The sequence below is a fragment of the Panthera leo genome, chromosome F3 (assembly GCF_018350215.1).
Source record: "Panthera leo isolate Ple1 chromosome F3, P.leo_Ple1_pat1.1, whole genome shotgun sequence".
NCBI classification, from domain to species: Eukaryota; Metazoa; Chordata; class Mammalia; order Carnivora; family Felidae; genus Panthera; species Panthera leo.
This window is the reverse complement of record NC_056696.1, coordinates 24470536-24487414: the sequence shown is the minus strand read 5'-3', so window position 1 is coordinate 24487414 and position 16879 is coordinate 24470536. Positions and strand designations below refer to the sequence as shown.

At 43.4% G+C, this 16879-nt stretch overlaps 1 protein-coding gene across 8 annotated transcripts in view; it reads left to right on the top strand.

The window, feature by feature from the left end:
* The window catches only part of TSEN15 (tRNA splicing endonuclease subunit 15), a 136258-nt gene that overhangs the window by 45068 nt on the left and 74311 nt on the right, over positions 1-16879 (top strand). For all 8 annotated transcript variants that reach the window (XR_006198747.1, XR_006198744.1, XR_006198746.1 and 5 more), the window contains exons 4-5: positions 13544-13640; positions 15126-15239. The gene's annotated coding sequence lies outside the window, so the exon portion shown is untranslated. The remainder of the gene's footprint in view (positions 1-13543; positions 13641-15125; positions 15240-16879) is intronic.

Below are 16879 nucleotides of genomic sequence, written 5' to 3'. Positions count from 1 at the left end.
ATATATTCTAGCTATGATGATTATTAGACTCTGGTGGCAATAACACCTATAAGGCTGTTCTTGCATGTAGGTGTGGACATGTGACATGGAAACAATAGAATATGACTGCTGTGTGTCACTCCTGGAGTGAGAATTTTAGGAGAGGGTATGTACCTTCTCCATCTCTGTCACCAGCAACACCTACTTTGCAAGGAACAAGCTTATTTTATGTTAGCATTATGTTAGGTTAGGTCCCTGACATCCTAGGGTTTATTTATTATATCAAGCTAGTGTTAATTACTCCAGTGAATTTAGAAATTGGCACTTTGAGGTGAGGGGTTAATGGCAGAGAAACCTAAAATACATTGTGTTGACTGTAGTTAGATGGTGGGTGGCTCAGACACTGATATGGAAGGCTGGGAAGATGGAGACCCATGGAAGAGAGGGGAAAGAATTTGGTAAATCTGTTGCTGGTGATAATTTATAAGGTAGGCCAGGTGCCAGACAAGCTTTTTGTCTCCAGATCCTGGTTGTCACTTACTGTGTTTAGTGAGATAAATATGCTCAGGCAAGATTTGGTGTGTTTGAGAATGAAATGAAAAGGGATTAGATACAGTCCAAAAATGTGATGCTTTTCTGGGACTGGAAAAGAAAATACTTATTGACCCCAACTAGTCAAAGATATGCCTGAAAAAGGCTCTGAGCAACAGAGGTCCACTTAAAAATCGCAGTTTAGTAGATGCCATGTTAGCCTCCAGAAAGGCTATAAAATAACTAGGGATTGTTCTCTACCCTGAAAGAGTTTATAATTTACTAAAAAATTTTAAAAAAAGACATGTACAAGTAACTGTGGTGGGAGACAGTTAATTATCACAACATGCTGCTTTAAATAATGGAAGAATTACAACCTTCTAGAAGAGCCCAGAGTAGGGTTCTCATGGGGAATGAGGAGCTTGGACCTCGGTAACATATCAAACCTTCAGACCCATGAATGAAATGAACCTCAGTTATCTTTCCAACTCATTTTCATCTTTTTGAAATGTGAGGGTTCAAATTTGGTCTGTGGGGTAGTAGCATTGAGGCGATGCCTCCAGCAAGCCCATGACTTCTCCACTGATGTTCTTTCCTGACTTTACAAGTCATTTGGACTAAAACTTGAAAAGGTTCCCCCTCTTCAAGTCTCATTTCCGTAAAGGCAGAAGAGGACCCTGTTTGCCTCATCCTTTTTCAACTGCCCCAAGGGTATGAGATGCCCCAGACTTTAAAGCACACAGATTGCTTGTTTTTATTGTCTCTTGTTTTCTAATAGTCATTCTCTGGGAAAAGAGAATTTGCAGCTTCTTATTGTTTCCCGGCATGAGTCTAGTACCTTGTTAGCTTGTTTTTATTGTCTCTTTGGCTCTGCAAGGCATTTATCTAAATATAGAATGGTACAACACTATGGACAGGATTGGAATAAGATAAAATTCTTTCCAATCAATTCCCTTGCATTTTCTAGGGAACAGTAGGTACTGTTCTTTTCTCCGAGTGGCAAGAGTGGGCAGCAAAAAGAAATTATATTGAGCTGTGGCACTTTCCACCCCAGAAGTCAATCACTCCAAGATCTTCCAAGGTAGGAAGTCCAGAGTGGTCAATGCTCTGGACGCTGGCTCTCCTGTGACCTTAGGCAAACCACACAATGATGGTCAGCAGCACATACCTGCCCATTGGGGCAATGTATGGAAGGGGCACAGGCATCAACAGTCCCAGACTGGATCTCTTGCCTGGCCACTTATTTCAGTGGGACCTTGGGTAAGCTAGTCAACCCCATCTATAAAATTGGTGATCCTAATGAAACCTATCTCTAGAGTTCTTATGGGGGTTAAATGAGATGGATATATGTAAATTATTCAGTAGATTTTCAAGAAATGGTAGCTATTATGTTTTGTTGCCTGATATTTTATAGCATTAATGTTTCAAATGAGACCATATCTTTAATTTTGTTTCTAGGAGAAATAATCTATATAAATTTATTTATGATATTAATAAAAAGCAGCTCTCACCTACCTTATGAATCAGATACAAGTCTCTTGTTCCCTTCATTCTGATGAGAGGGTTTCATTACTGGAGGCAGTGCCGTATAGTGGTTAGAGCAGGGACTCTGGCACTAGTCTTTGGGGCTCGAATCCTAGTTGAGCAAGTGGCTTAATTTCTCTGGGACATAATCCTTTATCTGCAATTCTAAAATGATACTTTCATGTGCATTACCACACAGTATAGATCTTCCTATTTTTGGTGCAGAAATATTGTGATTGAGTCTAGAGGACTCCCTTAGACCCTGATGGGGCTTCTGCCATATATGTTACGTGCATCCTGTTATCTTTATGACATCTGAATTCTGAATTCCAAAACTCATCTGGTTCCAAGGGTTTTGGATAAGAGAACTGTGATATACCCTCCTAAGATTATTTTGAGTTACATTAACTTCATGTAAGCCCCTTGGAGCCTGATTAGCTATTACTGTCATCCTTGGAACAATCCTTTGAGAGAGTAATTATTATCCCATTTTATAGATGAGGAAACTAAGATACAGAGAAGTTTAGCTGCATGGCTCATATGTGGTAGAGCTGGAATCCAAACAAGGCCTTTCTGACTCCAAACCCCAGGCATTCTCTTGAAACAGATCAATTCCCAGGGCCCTGTACATGCCCCCACAGAGCCAACCCTAGTTAAGATCCCACTCAGAGAATTAGGGTCTATGGTTAAGGAAACACCATAAACCGGGTCTGCCCTCTCCAGACACCTCCACGGGCAGACCAGCGCTCTTGTGGGCTCTCCGCCCCCTTTCCACAGCCATACAGAGGAGGGAGGAGTAGAGAGCTGCCAACCGCACGGCGTCATGAGAGAGCCAGCCCTGCACACGCTGGCCAGCTGCACTCCTGTGTCAACTTGGGTCTCTCCAGAAGCTGACAGTAAGAAAAGGACTTCAGTGCTAACAGCTGATTTGTGAAACACAGGAAACATCATTTGCCATTCGGCAGTGGAGAAGTGATCCAGAGAAGGGAAGGCAGCCAGTAGTAGGTATGTTATTATGCTATTTCTCACAGTGAGCGACTGAAACTCCACAGGGAAATGTGAGTCACGGAGTAAAACACATGTCTCAGAATGATCCCACCCAGGGGATGAGAGAACTGAGGTATTTATACTCCATCTCTGGAGAGTCCTTGATTGAGGGCGACTCCCAGGGATGTCCTTGGCAGGCAACCAGAAACAGCGTGGCCTTCCTCATTCTGAAATGTGAGGTCTAAGCGATGTGAGTGAAGCATTGACAGGGTCTGTGACACACCCTTTAGCACAGTTCTGTGCAGTAGCAGGAATAGCTTTATTTGTGAAAAGCCCAGGGTGGATGATGTCTCACTCACTGTGAGTTTGATATCCACAGACAGACCTACCTACCCTCACAAAAATTCCCACTGTGCTGCCTGCCATGGTGCCTGAAATTTGTGTCACAAGTTCCTAGTTCTCTAGAGGCCACCAATAAAATGTCGGCACACTACCCAGGAGAATTAACAAATGAGCTATGACCTTTCCTTTCCTAGCTAAGAGACCTGCCTCTAGAGAATGGGACTTGGAGCAAAGAGGTTTTAATGGAAGAAATACTAAAAAAAAAAAAGTTCTGGATAGGGGTGGGAGTAAAGGAAGAACATTAAGAAACGAGTCACCACCATTGAAGACCTTACGTAATCTGTGGTGCTAGCTACCAGGTCACAGATGGACACAAAGGGGAGCCTCTAAGGACAGTGGGACCGAAGGGGGACCAGAAGGGTCTCTCAGACAAGGAAGGGGCCCAAAGGGACATTTTCTTGTTCCCCAGTTTTACCCAGATCAGGGCCTGGGAAGGAAGACTCCCATCACTGCTGCTGTGACAGTGAGCTCCAGGAAGACAGTGACTGTGTCTTCTTGTCTGTGTCCCCAGAGCTCAGCACAGTGACTTACCTCACTGAATAGACCTGTCACGAATTCACTTCCCTGCTCTCGTTTCACCTGCTTGTTCCTTTCAGATGTTTCTATAAGCAACCCTGCATTCATACCAATGAGCTTTCCATATCAACATTTCACCTTCTGTAAAAAGAGCAACACCACCACCAACAACTTATTTATTGGCAGTGAGACCTTGGACAAATTACTTAACCTTCAGTTTACTAGACAATAAAAATGAGAGAATGCCCCTGACTTCCTGAGCTCGTAGTGTGGACTCAGTGGGGTTGTTATGAACAGAATTGTGCCCCCCCCCACCCCCCCAGCAAATTTGTATGGTGAAACTCTAACCCTATTTTTGACTATTTGAAGTCAGGGCCTATAAGGAGGTAATCAAGTTAAAATGAGGTCGTAGGGTTAGGCCTTAACCCAATAGGACCTGTGCCTTTATAAAAAGAGGAAGAGACTCTAGAGATCTCTTTCTGTCTCCTTGGGTGCACAGAGGAAAAGCCCTGTGGGGACCCAGTGAGAAGGTGGACGTCTGCAAGCCAGGAAGAGAGGCCTCAAAATAAACCAGATTTTCTAGCACCTTGGTCTTAGACTTCTAGCTGCCAAAACTGTCAGAAAATTGATTTCTGTTGCTTAAGCCACCCAGGCTGTGGCTTTTGTTATGGAAACCCTAACAGACTGATATGGAGGTAACTCATCTAAAGGGCTTTGCTACAGAGCCTGACACAAGGTGGGGATTCATTAAGTGCAGCTGTTGTCATTACTTATTGCATCCAATAAGAATACCTTTCTAGAAGAGAAAGAGAATCTGGAAATGCTGATACCAAACAGTTTGAAAATCCCCTTTAAGCTCCTGACGAGAAATTGAGGACATCAGAAAGAAGGCAAACCACACTCACTGAAGTTTTCCAATCCTATTTCTGCGTATAAGGCATAATGATTTGTGTCAAATAATACGCCTGCATCTTTCCTCTGAGGAATTTTACGTGCTCATGCCAACAACTTATACATCAGGCAAACGTCTGTGTCCCGAGGATGAGCTAAGGGAATGTCTGAGATGGCCCGGTGCCTGAGGCCAGGACCGTGCACAGAGGGGCGCTAATAAAATAATTGTGTTTGCTTCACTCTCTCTGTAGTTTAGGCTGTGCAGTCTGGAAGCAGGCCAGGCTGGTCTGTTTTAGGAATTGCAGCGTTGAGTTTACAGTATAAGACAGATTTTACTTCAAGCAGGCCTTAACTAATAATGGCCTTTTAGAAGTACAGCTAGCTGTGACTCATGGGCACATCAGGGTGAGGGACCTCCCAAAACTCTATTCTTTCACTAAAACTCTGAGGTTCTGGTTTCTTAATGTTGTTTACATTCCTCAGGACACCTCTGTTGGCCCCTCCACGTGGACTTCTGGGCTACGGACCTCCTGTGAGCAGGTGGGGGAGGGGGGAGAAGAGGCCTCTCAAGCAACTACAGTTCTTTTTGTTTGTATTTTCAATCCAAATTCATGCGTTGGATATGGTACTAAAATCCATAAATCCATTTGGGAAAACAGAACCATCTGGGCTCATTGGTCAGAGTTCTAAATGGTGTAGAAAGAAGGAAAAAAATGTGACTTCTCATAAATGGGAAGGGGGTTGCCTTGGCTTAATTGAAAGCAGTTGAAAGGATTCTTTTGTCTGTTTTTTTTCCCCTTAAGTTTTTCTTTAAATCAATGTTGTCCAATTGTCCTCAGAGACGACATAAGGCACAGTTGAAACTTCTATTGTCCTTTGCTGTTACTGCCTCTCCATCAACCTGGCTTCACAGGGTATGATGTTGTGGCCTATAGGATTTCTTGCCATTTATTCCTCTCTTGCAGATGAATGAAGTGCTAAAATATGGTTCATTAAACTCACTTCTTTTTGTATCTCCCAGACACTAAGTATTCTTTGATTCAATGTTGATTCAACATATTCATTAAACCCAAACATTTACTCAACACTCACCAGGTTCCAGGCCCTTTTAAAGGCAGTGGGGATGCTAAGGCAAATGAGACACAGATCCTGCCTTCAAAGAGCTCCTGTTTAATGGGAGAGCAGAGAATTCATTCCTAACACATGACCACAGAGGAGGACAGAGCATGGAGAAAGTCTTTGAAGAGAGTACCAAAGGATTTGGCAGTGACCTTCCATGAGGGAAGAAAAAGAGAGGAGCATTAGTGGGAAGAAAGATGAAATGAGGAAAAAGAAGCAATATGCAGGTTGTTTTCGAGAGAATCAGTCATTCTGATGTATGGATGAAGGCAGCTGGTGATGTCAGTGTATATTGCAGACAAGTTTAGGTTGAACACCAGGAAGGTAGCCTCAGTAAGTGAAAGCCTGAACGGAAGAATCTTTCTCATCTCGAGCTGCACTAAATAGTAATTTAGCAAAGGAAGGAAGGGTGGAAGAAAGGAAGGAAGGAAGGAAGGAAGGGAAGAAGGATGGAAAGGAGGGAGGGAGGAAGGGAGGGAGGGAGGAAAGGAAATCACCTTATATGCTTGGTAAAAATTTGTATATGAATCTGTCTGCCTCCATTCCATAATTCCAACCCCCCTTCCCAGAAAGAGTTGAGAGATTGGCCCACCAGAGTTTCTCTTTAAGAGAAACTTATAAGATACAACTAATAAACACCAAATTCATTGTTTGCCTGGTTTCTCAGAAGATTGGGGAATGGACTGACCTTGCCTTAAACCCATGAGAAGTGCACTATCTTAAGAAAAGCAACGGGGCACGTGGGTGGCTCAGTAGGTTGAGCGTCCAACTTCGGCTCAGGTCATGATCTCACAGTTCATGAGTTCGAGCCCCACGTCAGGCTCTGTGCTGACAGCTCAGAGCCTGGAGCCTGCTTTGGATTCTGTGTCTCCCTCTCTCTCTGCCCCTTCCCCATTCATGCTCTGTCTCTCAAAGATGAATAAACGTTAAAAAATTTAAAAAAAGCAATGACAGTATGATATCTTTTATTACATAGGGTGATATAAAGATGGATAAAATTAAATATATATTATGATGTGCTTTGAACATTGTAGTAAATTAGCATGTAGCTTTGAATTTGTTATGCTCATGGCCAAAATCTGTTATAAACAAGTTGGAACGCTGCTCAGATTGTGTCAAAAATAAGTTTCCAGAAAGGAGCCCTAGCATATGCCTACACAAATGTAGTACCGCTCATAAGGAACAGGGAAGTGAGGGGCAAGAGAGAGATCTACTAGCTACTAATTAAAGCTGAATTTAAGGATTGCTATGGGATTTTCAAATGGACTGGGGTCAATGGTGAATCTTATTTAAAGGCCATTTGGGGAGGAAGAAGGGCCAGCAGGAGCAGGAAGACTTCAGGAAAGCACCTGTACCCCTTCAGAAATACATGTCTTTGGTTTCTTCCTTTCATCCCACTCATTCATCGGGCTTAACTGGTGGGATCTGGTTTTGATTCTATCTGCATAGCTATTTTGTACATATGTGGACACCCCAGATAGTGGTAGTAAAGAAGTTCACTCAAACTTGCTCAGTCCAGAGATCAGGTGATGGAAATCATGTTCACCTGTGCATTCCAAGTACCCAACATAGATGTTCAATGTGTTCAGTGTCTAAATTAACAGGCTCCTTGCTCTATTAGTTGTACTACTGGAAAATCTGTTTCTCTAAAAAATATTTACTAATTATCTACTCCTTGGCAGGTATTATATAAAGCACTAGGGATATAAGCATGAGCAAGAGAGGCATGACCCTGTCTTCCTGGAGCTTGTTGCTCATAAAGAGAGGCAACAATGAAATCAGAAATTATAAGAAGTTATGATAACATCGTAATATGGTAAGTGGGGTGCTGATGAGGTCAGTGCCAGGGAGACCATGTCTGCTGGGAAGGTAGATCAAGGAATGCTTCCTGGGATAAGTGACTCAGATGAAGTTAGTCAGAGTTCTCAGCCCTAATGGGATTTATAATCTATTTGGAGAAAGAACACTGTCACACATGCAAAAGTAAGGAACAGTGTGATATAAGATGCTCCAGGTTCAGTGTTAGAACATGGATTATAGATGGTAGAAAGGGCAAAACCAGAGGACAGAAGTGGACATGGAGGTTTTCCAGGAGGGAGGGGCCCATGACTGTCCTTGAGAAATGGGGAGGACAGTGGAATAGAACAAGAGGAGAAAAGGCTGAGATGAGAATTGCACCAGCTGGGGAAGGGAAGCCTAAGATGCGTGGTAGCAGGAAATAGGCTGAATTATGCAGGACCTGGAAAGTCAGGCAGAAATGGAAGTAGAGACATAACCATATTATAGTTATTATTTTAAATAATATGATAAAAGCTACTACCTTTCACGTTCCAGTCTGGGGTTAGGTGCTGGGCAGGAAATGTTTAGCAATAAGCCTGCTATCCTTCCTCTCTCTTTAGCAGGGGGAGGCCTATGGGAAAGGAAGAAGGAAGGTAACAGTCAAATCTTCATGTAAACACACTAATGATATATGGCTAGCGCAGGTTCTTATCTATGAAATGCTTTTGGAAGGAGGTACCTGTCCTGCCTGGGTTGCTCATGTGTGGCAAACCTGGAATCTATGGATGTAACGAGCATGGGTCCTGGGAAAAGGTAACATGAGTTATGCAACTATCTGAATATAATGTGAAGATACTTGATGATGGCTCTTTTCTGTATAGGTGATGTGGCCACGTACATGGCTTAAAGGTTTTCTGTTGATCTGGGTAACAGAGTATCTTGATGTGGCATGAAAGGCCTGAAGATTTGCATGAGTCCTGGGCCCCTGGCTGCTTTACCTGGGCTTTGTGATTGTTTACTTCATTGAAATTATTAGTAAAGCTTGATGCTGGTCAAGGTCTCTATTTTTATGAGTCTGCTTTAACACTCTGATCCTTTGTGTTGCCTTAGATACATTACGTATATTGTCTCATATCAACTGTATATGGTAGGAGCTCAGAGAAACTGGTTAATTTGTCCAGTTAATTTGTCCAGTAAAATATCATACAATGAGGAAGCAGCAGCCTCCAATTTCAACCCAGATCGGACTCCGCAGCCCACACTCTTCCCACTGTTCGGCATTGTTCCCCTTTTTAAACTTGAACAGAACAGAACAGAAAAGAACAGCTCATGGGGCCCCAGGAAAGCCCTGGAGGACCAACAGGAAGCCCAGAAGCCCTTTGAAAGCCACTTCCCCAAAGTACAGTTTTAATGGGAAAAGTCTTTCTGGTGTAAAACCTGATTCATTCGAGATCCGAAAGGTAGTGTTTGTGTCACATTTTCCATGGAAATTCCCATTTTCACCAGAGGCTTACATCCCCACTGGGACTCTGCGACTCATGGAGCATTTGTGTGCTATCGGGGGAATAATACCACAGTCTTTGAATGCTGAGAGAATGGCCAAAAGACTCTGCCCTTGATCAGAATCAGATGATATAAATTGGAGTTTCTAGTTCCATCTTTAGCTCGAAAGCAAGCTGGGCCTTGTGGGAAGACTCACTATTCCCCGATGGGTTGGATCAGCCATATTTCACATGGGCTTCAGTTTATGAGGACATTTGTACGCATTCATTCACAGCTCTGAGGGTTTTTTTTTTCCCGTCTGTTTTGTTTTGTTTTGTTTTGTTTTGTTTTCACATGAATTTTTACAAAGCATTGGATCCATTTCCTGTTAGGAACTCGAGGTTCTCTTAAAAAAAAAAAAAACTGGCATATGAATGTGAGGAAAGGGGGTAGGCCATATCGAAGAATCCACTTTTTCTTTTCTGGAGAAGTGGTTTAATTCTAGTTGCCTCAGGTCAAGGAGTCCCATTCTTAGAGGCCAGCTGACTAGTATAGCACCTTGGTTCCTGTTAAAACCACCACAGGATACCCATAACTGGGATGTGGCATATTGCCTTATGCCTGGAGCTCTCTCAGGACTGCCGGCATCGTTTGTGGACAGATGGAGCCATCTTCCCTTCCCTGGCTGTGCCTGTTTAATCATCTCTGGAGGTAGCTATTGTACCACCAGCTAACACAAGTGCTTAATAAACATCTAAATTGCAATACCCCCAAAAGGTGTTCACCTTGATAGAAAAATCTGACGAAAGAGCACCAGAATCTTTATTTCAACAATCAAAGCAGACCCACACATATCCGGTATCTATTTACAGCAATATGCTGAGGAGCACTTTACCTTGGGTCTTTACAAGAAAAGTAAAAATTTAGTTGAGAATTACCGAAACCCAGTAATTACTGAGCTTAGTTGAGAGAAGGCAGTGGTCTGATGTAGACCTCAAGTTTCTCTTTTTCTGGATTCCATTGATCCCCTTCTTCGCCTACAGTTAGCATCCCACTGTGGTCTCTCTCCCCTGGGCAATTGCTTTCTTGCTTCTGGACTCTTACCATCTTCAGGGTCTTTGGTCTTTGTTTATGCTCTTATCCGATCTTCCTTTTATACACAACCTTTCTAAGTCATGAAGGAGAACTTGATTTGTTCTAATGCATGGCAAAATACTGGCTATTCACTTTGTTGAGTTGCCAGCCTATTTGCTGATGGTCCTGTGATTTTCCAGACTCACCACTTGATGTTCTTTATGTCTTGGTGCCCTGCTCCTTGTATTCTTTCTTTGGCCTTCCGTGTAATGAGAAAAAAAAGAATAAATACCTCTTTGCTTGTGAAGGGAAGAGTAAACTACAACTGAATATGGATTTCCTGCAATGTTACAAAGACATAGACATAAACTGTCTTTGTAACACCACAAGCCATCGAATCATCTGATATGGTAAACAGAATATCTAACTACTGGCTTAAACAGGGAGCTGTTTCTAGGCATAATTAATATAGTAACAACGTTGTCAGGATTCCAGATTGACTTATCTGTCATTCTTTGTCTTCATACTACAAATCCAAAGAAAGACAGGGAGAAAGCTCATCCCATTAGAGTTCTCTCTTTTCAAAAAAAAATAAAATAGAGGGAAATCTTTTCCAGAATATATACCCCACCTCTAGCAAGTTTTCCTTTAATACTATGGGTCAGGATAGGGTCACTGCCTATGCTGCCTGTAATGCAACTGGGAGAGTCACTGGTCTCTTTACTGGAAGTGGACTTTGTGTGTAAAGAAGGAGGGGAAAGACTCTTGGGTAGCCAACCACTGTCACAGACAAATTCATATGTTGAAACCCTACCCTTCGATGTGATGGTGTTAGGAGATGAGGCCTTTTGGAGGCAATGAGAATGAGATAGGATCCCTTGAAAAGGATGGAACCCTTGAAAATCATGAGAGAGCTTGCTTCCTCTCTCTGCTTTTTCCACCATGAGGAGAAATCTGCATCCCAGAGCAGGACCTGACCATGCTTGCACCCTGGTCTCAGACTCCCAGCCTCCGGAACAGTGAAAAAATACATTTCTGTTGTTTATAAGCCATCCAGTCTATGGTATGCTGTTAGAGCAATTCCAACAGACTAAGACAACCACAGCCATTCAATACTCACCTAAAGTGCAACAGCCCAGGGATGGATTATATTTAATCATTTCACGCTTGCTGTCACATGAGCCACACAAACAGTTACTATGGAGTCATAAAAGAAGAGACCTCAAAAGTTGGGAAGTCCTGAGTCTCTGGCAAGCTTTTATTTTTTACAAAAGCTCCCTTACCTGGTTGTGGTTTAATATCTACTGAAACCCCGAGGATATCACACACACACATGCACGCACGCATATCTGACACCTTTTATGTAGACTTGGTCACAGCTATGCACATTACTGAATCATTTCTAAAATCAGAACAGGAGCTTACCAGAAAATAATCTAACAAGTCTAGGAATTGTAACAAAATCTTGGATACAGCAAGGGCTAGATGCAGCTTAGCCTCTGAGTATTGCTGATTAAGTTACTAAAAAAGAATTTAGCAACTAGGATTTTCTAATGATGAAATTTTTTCCTTGTGTAATTGACAGTAGCAAATTTAACAGAAGAAACGCTGAGGAATGGTGATTAGAGATGCATCCCAACCTAATTTTTCTTCCCCAGTCTATAATAAAAGGCATGGAGCTCAAACCCCTGGGGAAAGCAAGAAAGCCAGGTCTGTATACTTTTGGTAAAGACAGGTTCCCTTCTTAGGATGATGTGTCTGCAGAATCATCTGGAGAAGCAGATGTGAGGGAGGTTAATCCGCTTACTTAAAATATCCTGAAATAGCAGGAAAAGCTATTTGAATCTCAGAAAGTCTGTGAGGTAGTTGAATGGGTTAATCAATATTTCATTTGATGAACTGGCTTGCTGAGGGGCTTTAGGGGACGCCTTTTCCCTTCCTCTGAAGAAATAAAGCGGTTGGGTGAATCAAGGGTCACACCCAGGGCACCTGGAAGGGAACCTCTGTGGAACTCTCTTGGGTTTGATTGTGGAGTTTTGTTTGTTTGTATGTTTGTTTTTTTAATGTTTATTCCTTTTTGAGAAAGAGAGAAAGAGAGAGCAGGGGAGGGGCAGAGAGAGACACATAGAATCTAAAGCAGGCTCCAGGCTCTGAGCGGTCAGCACAGAGCCTGGGGTGGGACTCAAACTCACAAACCTCAAGATCATGACCTGAGCCAAAGTCCGACGCTTAATCGACTGAGTCACCCAGGTGCCCCAATGTTTGTTTTTTTTTTTAAGTTTATTTATTCATTTTGAGAGAGACGGAGACAGCATGAGTAGGGGAGAGGCAGAGAGAATCCTAAGCAGGCTCCGTGCTGCCAGCTGTGGAGCCAGATGCAGGGCTTGAGCTCACGAACGGTGAGATCATGATCTGAGCCCAAACCAAGAGTCATTCACTTAACCGACTGAGCCACCCAGGCACCCCCTTGATTATGTTTTTAAGGGTTTGGAAAAATTAAGAAATGTTAGGCCTGTTTCTGATTAGTTTCTGAAACACTCACCTAGTGGTGTAACAATGTTTATTGAAGAAATTGTATATTGTGTGTACAGCAGTTTTGACAGGAGTCCTGACCCTGCGGGTGAGGAGGAGCCTGGCAGCGCAATCTCCAATCGGAAGAAAGAACATGCGGGGGCTCCTGGGTGGCTCAGTGGGTTGGGCGTCCGACTTCTGCTCAGGTCACGACCTCATGGTTTTTGAGTTTGAGTCCCACGTCAGGCTCTGTGCTGACAGCTCGGAGCCCAGAGCCTGCTTCAGATTCTGTGTCTCCTCCTCTCTTTGCCCCTCCCCTGCTCTGTCTCTATCTCTCAAGAATAAATAAGCATTAAGAAAATTAAAAAATAATAATTAAAAAGAAGAAAGGACATGCTGGGATACATGCCTTTAGAAAGGAAGCATTTGATCCTTGAGGAGACAAGGGGTCAGAAAATTTTTAAAAAATCTAGCCTATGGGGAAAAAAAGGGCAAAGAGACATTTAGAGTAGGTTGAAAATAAGAATGTTAAGAAAATTAACATCTTCTCTTTGATAAGAGTAAGTAGACAGTTATGGTCTTTTTATTCCATTTAGAAGTTCTAGAACCAGTGCAGTCTCACTGGGGAACTGCAGACAGGCCGGGCACTTTCACAATTTTCATACATGTATTCACTCATTTATTCTTCCAGGCATCGTTCATTAATCATCCGTCCCCAGTCATTTACGAGGGGCCTCCTCTATTTCAGGCAGCAGAACCACCATGATGAACAAGAAGTTCTTCATCTGGAGGACTGCGGCTCGGCTGGAGGGAGGCGTATATAAACAGCTAGTAGGGTAAACACCGTAAGTGCTGCACTAGACCTAACAGCAGGTCACTGTGGGCGCACAGGAAGGAGAACCCCTGACTCCTCTTGGGTGGCTGGGAAAGGCTTCACAGAAAGGGACGTTAGAAGTGGGCCTGGGAGGACGAATGGGAATTGGTCAGGTGAAAAGGACGAGGAGGAAACCCCACTGAGGGAAGGGTCTGTGTGAAAGCCCTGGGGTGTGACTGGGCTCGCTGAGAAGAGGAGACAGCAGTAAGGGTAGGGGTGAGGCCCGCCTCCAGAAGGTACGGGAGAGGTGACCAGGGCGAACTGAAACAGGAGCCCTGCACCTCAGGGGCCGGAAGGTACCAGTGCACCCCACGGGGCCCAGGCCCTCCCGCCACACACACACACACACACACACACACACACACACACACCCCACACATACTACACACCACACACACACCACACACATCACACACATACACGCACACCCTCCACACACACACAGGAACTGTTGTTTCGGTTAGCCCCCTCCTGAGAATACAGTTGAGTCTCTCAGTCGTGCCCTCCAGAGCCCAGCACTCTGGGAACGCTCTAAGGTGCTTTGGTAGAGAGGACCCAACAATGGTTTTTAAGCATGGGAATGACACACACACACTGGATCTCTAGGCTGGAAGTTCAATGAGTCAGGACTAGGTCTGTCTCGTGAGCAACTCGGTCTCCTGTGAAGACTTGGCATGTAGAAGGTCCTTCCTAAGTATCTGCTACTTCGTGAAATGAACTCAATGAATCAGGCAGAGTGGAGAATGGACTAGCGAGGAGGGAGACTACGATCAGCCCAACTGAGAGGCTGAGACATAAGAATCCAGGTGAACTATCACAGTAGGGTTAGAGAGGATGGGCCAGTATTTAGACCAGCACTGTCCAATAGAACTTTCTACAGTGATGGAATTGCTGTTCGGCACTGTCCATAACACCAGCCACTAACCACATGTGGCTCTTGAATACTTGAAATGTGGCTAGTGAGAGTCAGGAACTGTACTTTTAATTTTAGTTAATTTAAATGTAAATAGCCACATGTGAACAGCCACACTGAACAGCACAAAACTAGAGTTTTCTGTGGCAGGATCAAAAGAACTTGTAACACATTGGATATATTCATTCATTAGTTCAATCAACAAAGATTTATTGATCATTTTCTGGGTTCTGGAGGAGAAAATGGGGGCCAATTTGTGACAAATGTATGTACCATGCTAAGGTGTTTAGAGTTTGTAATAACGAGGGGAGGAGAATGGACAGGCTATTTCAGCAGGATTGGTCAGGGAAACCATCTCTGCGTGACAAGTCGAGAGTTGGATGATGAGAAAGTTATGCGGCTTAAGAACAACAAAAACAAAGACTCCAAATAAGAACTAGATCAATCATTGATGAAAGAGAGCAATAAAATTCAGCACGAAACACTCAGAGCAAGAAGGGACCTGCACCATCTGTAAGTCTAACTCGCTCTTCCTTTCTCTAGGAAGGCAACAGAAGCCCAGAGAGGTAAACTGACTTACCTAAGGCCACACAGCTACTTAATAACACATTTGAGAACAGACTCAGTCTCCTGACTTCCAACTCCACTACTTACTGGGTAAGTCTATCTTAGCATCTATCTTAGCATCTCAGCATTTTCCTGATTACTGCAAAGGGTTATTGCGAGAAATGAAAAATGTAACAGAGACAAGGTGTTAAAAATGGTAGCTATTTTCATTACTGGAGTTGCTTTAATCTTACAGGGTCCTCTCAAGTAATTATGTTATTAATAATAACTATGTCATTCTTTTAGCAATACAAAAGCATAATGCAAAAAATTTAGTAATTTAATAATACAAAAAGCATTAAGAGAGGCAATGAGCATTCAACTCCTAATTTGTTTTAGTTGTTGTTTGAGATGACTCTCAGCCTTGGTCCTGTGCAGTCAACAACAAGTACCACCTGCCATTTGCCTAGAGGCAGCGCAAGAATTATGAAATTCTGGAATTCTCTGTAAGGGAAGAAATAACCAGCCTCGACACAGCCGCCCTTACAACCCCACCTTGTTAAGTGGTGGCAAGTATCACAGTCCTCAGATGCTTCTGAAGACAGAAAAATGAGGCTTTGGTTTTCCCGACAGGCACAGCTGTCATCAAGTTCCTTGTGGAAAGCTGCTGTAGACAGAGGCTGAACGGAAGTGAGGGCTTTAACAGGATGTGAACGTTGAAATGATGAAGTGTGCGCTAAAAGCATATGGCACACGGAAGGATTTTCTGCCTTCAGGATTAGGCACCACATCTGTGCCCTGTGAGCTTATAGTTTGTAAATATTCAGACAAGACAAACAATACGATAAACAGGGTCATGCCTTTGCCAGAGTGACAGTCGGTGTGGAAATATACGTGGTGGCTCTCTCCGACTTCTCCGGGTCATTTGGTGTTCAACCCAGGAACTAGCCCACACTCAATCCATTCTGTTGTGTGGGGTCCGAGCTTAGTGACTATGGAGCCACCGGTGCAATTATCACTAATCAGTAGTTGGATATGCTGCCTCAGTAACACGAGCAACGAGGCACTGAACAACTGCAGGCCGTTGTGAAAGAGTGGCTGAGAGCCATGTCTGAGGCTCGCTGCCCATTGCCTCACCGCTCCAGCCCCACCTGGTGAAGCCAGGATCCTCTGCCCAGACCGTAGGGCCGTCACCTCCCCCCATCATTCCTGAGCAGCAGGGACCTATCAAGATAATGCCTCTGCACCTTCAGTGCTCCCAGTGTACCTTCCATTAGACACAGTGACATAGTCAGAGCCATAGAGGCAGAGGGTCCAAACCCTTGGCCTGAATCTAGCAGGTCTGGATCCCAGACCTCTTTGTACCACACAGTTCAGCTTGGGGCAGTTACTTAATTTCTCAGAACCTCTATGTTCTCAAATGTGGAACTGGAATAATGTCTACCTCATAGGCTTATGTGAATCAAAAAACTTATTATTGTATGGGAAAACGCTTTGAAAAATAGAAAGCACTACTCAAATGAGAGCAAGGTATTATTTAGTAGTCTACACCACATGGTATATTTTTGTGGAAAAAAATAAAGCCTCCTGAATATTACATTATATTCATATCACTTCATTCATCCATTCATCCACCTCTTCATTCATTCAGCACAGTTTTATGAGACAAGGAATCTAGGCCCAGTGCTGTGGTGTATACTAGGTAGATATCAGATCATGAACAGCTCAGATTACTATTCCTCATGGAGCTT